This window comes from Mus pahari, chromosome 1 (assembly GCF_900095145.1).
Source record: "Mus pahari chromosome 1, PAHARI_EIJ_v1.1, whole genome shotgun sequence".
Taxonomy (NCBI): domain Eukaryota; kingdom Metazoa; phylum Chordata; class Mammalia; order Rodentia; family Muridae; genus Mus; species Mus pahari.
The window spans coordinates 68,233,311-68,241,135 of NC_034590.1; positions in this window are offsets into that span (position 1 = coordinate 68,233,311).

Here is a 7,825-nt window from a genome sequence, read left to right on the forward strand (position 1 = left end):
AGAGGAAGAAGAAGAAGAAGAAGAAGAAGAAGAAGAAGAAGAAGAAGAAGAAGAAGAAGAAGAAGAAGAAGAAGAAGAAGAAGAAGAAGAAGAAGGTAGATTGAGCTGGGGGAGGGGATATCTCAGTTGCTAACTTTTTTGCTGCATGCTGAATGTGGACCTGAGTTTGTTCGCCAGCACCCACATAAAAAGCTAGGTGTAATAGTCTCTGTGATCTAGCACTGAAAACCTGGAAACTGGAGGGTTCCTGGAGCTATCAGATTGGCCAGCCTAGCTGAATCAATGATCCCCAGGTCTCAGAGAGAGAGTCTCTTTCTCAAATATGGGGAGGGGATGGCTCCTGAGGAATGATGTGAGGTTGACCTTTGACCTTTGCACACACACACACACACACACACACACACACGTACGCACACAGGCACAGAAAGAGAGATAGTAGTCCTAATTTTGGATTCAGGGAAACTCTAGGATTAGAGAAAGAGGAGAGGCAGGAAAGGGAAACAGAGTCTTTTCAGAGGCATGGGGTTTTGTCTGCTCTTACAGATGCCATATCTGATTCAACTGGCCAGAAAACCTCAGAAAGGAGGGAAGTGTCTGAAGCTGACCAGTCCTCAGGCTTCAGGTCCCTTCCCTAGTCGGGGCCGAAGAGATAGCTCTTCAGCTAGGTAGAGCGCCACAGGGCAACGATGGGGCCCTATGTGCGCGAGCGCGAGCGCGAACGCGCACACACACACATACACACACACACACACACACACACACACACTAACACACACACGCGCGCGCGCACACACACACTAACACACACACACTAACACACACATACACACACACGCACACACACTAACACACACACATACACACACACATGCGTGCACACACACTAACACACACACACACGCACATACACTAACACACACACTAACACACACTAACACACACATACACACACACACACACGCACACACACACACACACACACACACACACACACACGCGCACTTACTTTCTCCGGTCTTTTCATGACTACAGCCACGTGGAGAAACTGAGGTGGCTGACACGTCTTCTGGACTAACCTCACCCTGAGTGCCTCAGGCTGGACAAATTGAATTGACCCCAGAGGAACCAGGGTCAAGGGCCTGCCCAGAACATCATGTGAATGTGTTCCAAGGGTAAGATGAGCAAGGGGTACCCAGGCTGCCAGACCCCAAGTAACCTCAGCTGGCCCTGAGCCCAGGTGACTTCAAACCAAGGTAGGGACAGCCTTTCCAGTTTAAAAATGCTATCTATATGCACGTGTCACTTAATGTCTAGGGGCTTGAGGGGTCCCTGCTTGGCTGCTAGGAATCTCTCCCTCCCCCTTGGTCCCACACGCCCTCTCTCCCTCCTTCCTCTGCCCTCCCCTCTCCTACTTCAGGGCTAAGTCAGACTCAGGGCCTTCTAAGGCATGCATGCCACCACGGAACCATTTACCCCATCTCCTGTGCTATTTTCCTCTACAGATTCGCTTCGGTCCTGATTGCTGAGGTCCAGGGTCAGAAGCGTTACCAAGCTGAGGCTGTAGCTTAGCAGCAGAAGGGTTGCCTAGCATGATATAAAGCCCTGAGTTTGACCTCCACTTACACAACACACATCCCAAGGACAGAGGTCCTACATCCATGATCTGTCCTGCCTCTGCCTTCAGTCCCTCGGTGCACACAGTGTGCTCTAAGCCCAAGAGAAGCACATGTGCCAAGAGCCTCCTGTGTGTTGGCATTGTGTCCTAATGACATGCTTGGCAGTTGAGATCTGGCTTGGGGTTCGGAGGAAGGCATGCTGAACACATGAAATCTAGAGGTACTACCACGCTGTCCATGCTGTGATGTTCATTAGGGAGAAAATGAAATGAGGTGATAAGCTAGAGTCAGTAGTGTGACCTGCAGACCAGCAGCATCTGAGGTTTCAGAACACCAGCCACACAGCTTCTCAGGCCCTACCCAGCCTGACTCCAAACAGGTGTTATCGTCATGAAGAAGAAAGTGGGTGCACTCGTCTCCTGTGGTACATCCTCCAAGAAAGATCAAGTGGTACCAAGGTGTTCTTAAAGGGACAGCTGGCCCCACACACGACGCCTCTATAGGCCTCCTCGTGCCTGGAAACTGGGCTAAATGGAGAAAATTCTCAAGCTGGAAAAAAAAAATCTGGATACGGAGGTGACAGAGACCCCTCCCTGGAGTCCTCAGTCATACCGAGAGGCCCAGTTTCTTTCTATTTCTGCTGGCTGTGATATGAATCTTTGCTGTTCAGAGAACCTGCTACAAGCGTGACTGTTTCAGGCTCTGTGTGAAGACCTGACCAGAGCAGACCCAGGAAGCTGGCAGGTCTTCCTGTCCTGCCCCACTCCCAACTTCCCCCATCCCAACCCACCCCTAGTTCTGGGAAAAGCCAGTCCTTCCTGTTGCTGATGCAATGGGCTTGCAGGCTAATGTCCCAGGCTACACTGTGACTGTGGGGCAGGGCTGCCATGTCCACAAAGTGTTCCTTCATCAGTCTACCAGTCAGTCACTCATCAGGACTGTCCCGGAGGCGAGACTTTCTCGTCCTTGCTGCGAAACTGTGGCGATCTGGCCACACAGACCCTGAAATTTACTGATGAGAATACTGAGGCCCCAGTTTGTATTTCTAGCCACATTTTGCATCCTCTGCTGGGAGAACTTCACCTGCCACATTTATCACTTACTATAAGGCTCTGAAAATTTAAAACCAGACCATACTTGTCTCTTTGCTTATCTGGGAGCACTTAGAAGGCAAGAGTCCAGCCAGGCCTTTCCTACTCCCCTGCAATTCAGGAGCCTGTTTCCTTCTTTGCTAACCAAAAGATGAATCTTTCTTTCTTTGTTCCTTTCTTTCTTTTTTCCTTTCTTTTTTCCTTTCTTTTTTTCTTTCTTTCTTTCTTTCTTTCTTTCTTTCTTTCTTTCCTTCCTTCCTTCCCTCCATCCATTCATCCATCTATCTATCTAAACAGGGTTTTGTGTAGCCCAGACTTGCTTGCAATTCCCTATATGCTAAGGCTGGCCTTGAACTCCTGGATCTGGATTCACTTCTCAAATGCTCCAAAACAATAAATGAAGAAAGAAAAGCCAGAAGGTCTGACTTCCTCCTGTGTGCTAAAGGTATCTTTTCAGTCTCCTATTGTTTTTGCTCCACATGCTTTTGCTGGGCTCCCCCAAGTGAAGAACTGGCCAGAGAAAGTTCATTTGGGAAGCCCAGGACCCAAAGACCTTACCTGCATCCTTTGCCTTGGTCAGTCCCTTCTCAACGAGTTGCCCTTATTTAGGCAAACTGTTGGTCTGCCCCTCAAGGACCAGCCCCCAAGCTAGGACCCTGGCCAGTGTCCAGGATTGGGAAGTTTTTGTTTGCTCTGGGCAAGTGTTAGGAGGAGTTGTTGCTGGAGATGGAAGAAACCTTGATCAAGATCCATAACCGAGGCTGGGGTGGCACATACCCAGCAGGAGGGTAGGGGCAGGAGGGTCTTGAGTTTAAAGCCAGCCTGGGCTACACAACCTATTCTGTCTCAAAAAAAAAAAAAAAATCAAAGGATCCAGGAGCTCACAAATGAAGCTCAGCCAATAGACAACGTTCTTCCAAATGGACTCAGGCTTCTGGCCCTTGAGCCACCCCTGGGCCACCCCTGGGACGTTGCAGGGTCAAGCTCCTGTTCTGGCTTCTGCATGACTCTGCCCTGCACTGATAGTCTTGTGGTATGAGGACCCCATTCTTGCCTTCTGAAATATTTCCCATGCTTCTGTGGTCGCTTTTGTATCTCTGCTGTCCACAAATGACCATAAATCTGGCGTCTCAGAGGAACGCAGACTTATTTGTTATATTACAATCTTAGAGGTCCAAGTTGAAGAATGGAGCTCACTGGCCTATCAGCGGGGACGCAGGCCTTTCTGGCTAGATGCACTTTGTGGCCTTTACAGCTTCTAGAAGCTGTTGTGTTCCCTCACCAGAAGCGCCTTCCCTTCCCATCACAGCCTCACTCCCACCTCCTTATTGCCTTCTTTCTTTCCCCTGTTCTGTCTTTCTTTCCTGCTTCAACAGAGCACATCTGGATAGTCCCAAGTGCTCCCCAATCCCGGTGTGTGCTGATTAACCATCATGTTTCCTTCTGCAGCCTTAATTTCCCTTTGGCATGTAGGCCATCATAGTCCCAGGGGTTAGGGGACGGAATCTTTAAGGTCATTATAATTATGTCTGCTATACTCTTGTCTCTTAGAATTCTGATTTCACAGCCTTTCATATTTACTTAATTGGAGTTTTGAGTTAAAACCCAGCAGATGAGGGAGGGCAGAAGCTGGCTTGGCTGTGTGGATCATTTTACATTAGCCCTCGGTCACCTCTAGAGAATGAGGAGATGCCACAAAGTCCATCTAGAGAACCACCTGCTGATTAAAGTCCAAAACCTCGTCCTGGCCTCATTTCCTGCCAGCAGTGACCTAACCTGACCTCACCCCGGTGCCAAGTCCTGGCCTAAGTGGAGGGACATGTGCCCACAAACGTGTATGTGCATGTGTGTGTGTGTGTGTGTGTGTGTGTGTGTATGTGGTCTTGTGTGCTTGTGTGTGTGTGCATGTGGTCTGTGTATGCTTGTGTGTGTGTGTGTGTGTGTGTGTGTGTGTGTATGTGCTCTGGGTGTGCTTGTGTGCACTCGAGATGTGTTTTCAGACTCATAGTCATCTGCTTGTTCACTAGTGGCAGCTGGTAGAAGAAAAATCCTGGGTTGGTGAGGTGGCTCAGTGGGTAAGAGCACCTGACTGCTCTTCCGAAGGTCCTGAGTTCAAATCCCAGCAACCACATGGTGGCTCACAACCATCTGTAATGAGATCNCCTGAGTTCAAATCCCAGCAACCACATGGTGGCTCACAACCATCTGTAATGAGATCTGATGCCCTCTTCTGGGGCATCTGAAGACAGCTACAGTGTACTTACATGNAATAAATAAATAAATAAAACTTAAAAAAAAAAAGAAGAAGAAGAAGAAAAATCCTCCCATCTTTCCAAAACACTCATGGTTGGGGCCCCTGGAAACCCAGAGGCAGGGGCCACCAGGGAAGGACAGACAGAACACTAGCAAATGTGCTGTCTCAGTAGAAATGGTTGAACACAGAAGCACAGGCAGATGGAGATAAGAAGTGTTTACCTTAGCCTTGGAGTTTGGAGAAGTTTCTGGAAGGATTAATCACTTGGTGGAATTGGCAATACAGAAGAAGTTGGGAATAATCTTACATTCAGAATGTTAAGGAAGAGTCAGCTCCTTCCTTTCTTCTTCCTTCCCGCCACATAATGTACATGTCCACACATACATAGGCACAGACACAGTACTACACTGCTCTCTCTCTCTCTCTCTCTCTCTCTCTCTCTCTCTCTCTCTCTCTCTCTCTCTCCACACACACACACATATCATACCATGAGCTACATGGCATAGTATATATAATAAAAGATGTGTCTATTATAATTTTTCTGATTTCCTCTATCTTTACATTATCTCCGAGTATATAAATATTCAGTAAATGGAAACTTACACATAGCTAGGACTACTGTCAAAACTAATCAGGAGAGAGCCTGCCGCTCTGATTCTCTGCCAGCAGAGGGCGCTGCCGGACAGCTCTGTGGGTCTCCGCGGACACTATGCCTTCAAGACACACCACATGTAAAACAAGAGGCAGTGGGAAGGAAAACTGACCTCAGAAAGAAAACTGAACTCCCTAGGGAACTTGGGAGGGAAATTTCTTGAGAGAATTTTCAAAGCTCTCCTGGCTTGCCCTATGTAAGCAGGGAGTAGAAGAAGCTGTCCCCTCATCTAACACCAGGAGAGAGAACCTTTAAGGAAACCACCTTCCCATATTCCGTGGGGTCTGGAATCTGTCTGGCATCTAAAAAGGCTGGCCTCATTCTGGGAACTGTGCCTCTCCACCTGGTGACCACCTTTTGTCATTTAAAGCCAAAATGTCACCCCTTCCAGGGGTCCCCTCACCTGTTACCCCCGTTGCTGTCCCTCCACTGTGGTTCTACACTAAGTATTTTAAGATGCTGCCCCAACATAAATTCTCACTTGATTCTGAGATCATTAAAGACAAGGATGATGGGTTTTGGCAGGTTTAATCTTTTTCATAGGTACACACGCGCGTGCATGTGTGTGTTTACATATACACACACACACACCTTCGTACACGTGTCCTAAATGCATGCATGCACGCACACACACACCCTTGGATAAAACAAACAGTGCTATAACACTGTTGCCCACATGGGGCTCCCGGGGATGGTTTGCTAGAAGAAAGTCTTAGAAATGGGCAGCAGAGCCAAGTGAGCAACCCCATCCTTTACATGAAGATACCTGACCCCATCTCAGATCCTCTGGTTTAACAGGGAGTGCAGGAGTTTATCCTACACCGTGGGAAGCATGGTTATGCTGGCCTGCTATGCTGCTGGGCTCCCTGCTTGGAATCCTGAACCTGCCCATATGGAGAAAGTCTGCTGGCCACTGCCACTGTGTATCTGATGAGTCATCTGCCCAGTGTGACAGGGCCTGGGGTGGCAAAACCTTGCAGACAAGCTCCATGGAATGTGTGTTTCCAAACCCTAGGAGCCCAGACTGCCTACATCGCCAAGCATGGTTAGCGCCAAGTTCTGTGATCTGTTAGCACTCCCTTGGAAGAGGCCAGCTCACCTTCCTCCAAATCCAGTCCTAGCACAGAGAGGCCTGGTCAGGCTGACCTCTCTGAAGAAACAAAGAGTCACACAGAGGTGGTAGGTGGAGGACAGGGATCACTAGAAAGGAAAGGAGAGAAAGACGGGTTGGTTCAAAGGAAAGAACATTGAAAGGAGAAGGAAGTGGAGAAGCAAGAAAGAAAAGGCAGACGCACAAAGAGCCAGCCTGATCTACATATAGAGCTCCAGGCCAGCCAATGAGACCCTGCCTTCCCCCCACGCGAAAACAAACGGACAAACCACTAAAACAAAAATAGTGGAGGAAGAAAGAAAGAGAACACAGGAAAGGAAGAAAGGGACAGAAAGAGAGAGGAGACACAAGGAGCAGAAAGCAGGGCTGGACTCCAGAAGAAAGCTCCTACATCTGATCCATCAAGACACAAAAGACAGCTGGGGGAAGCCCTGGCTTGGCTGTAGGTCTGACTGTCAGGCAACCAGGCTTGTAGAATGTCCTGCCAAAGACAAGTTTGTAGAAGCCAGCTCTCCTGAGTACTGAGCTCAGGCCAGTGGTCAGGGTTGAATCAAGCCCCTTTGTCCACTGAGCTATTGTGCTGCCACAGATAAACGTATGTTAAAACAATTGTCACATACCCGTGCTGTACCATGGGCTGGAGAGATGGCTCCGCGGTTAAGAGCACTGACTGCTCTTCCAGAGGTCCTGAGTTCAAATCTCAGCAACCACATGGCAGCTCACAACCATCTGTAATGAGATCTGATGCCCTCTTCTGGTGTGTCTGAAGACAGCTGCAGTATACCCACATACATGAAATAAAAAAATCTTAAAAACAAAGCAAAACTGTAGTACCAGACTCTGAACATGAGACTCTGAACTCAGAAACAGGGGATGCCCACACTCGGGGTACCCACAGAGTGGCATACTAGCCCTATTAATTTCACAACAGGATAAGGTCCTTGGAAAAGTGCATACTCTTTGCTTAGCCATAAAGAATGCTCCCCGCAAGGGCGTTACCGAGAAAGAGAAGGAGACAGAAGGAAGAAATGAAATGCAGCTTCATACATTTAAGACAAATACGTACAACAGAGCGCCATAGAGCTTTAGTATTGATACAGG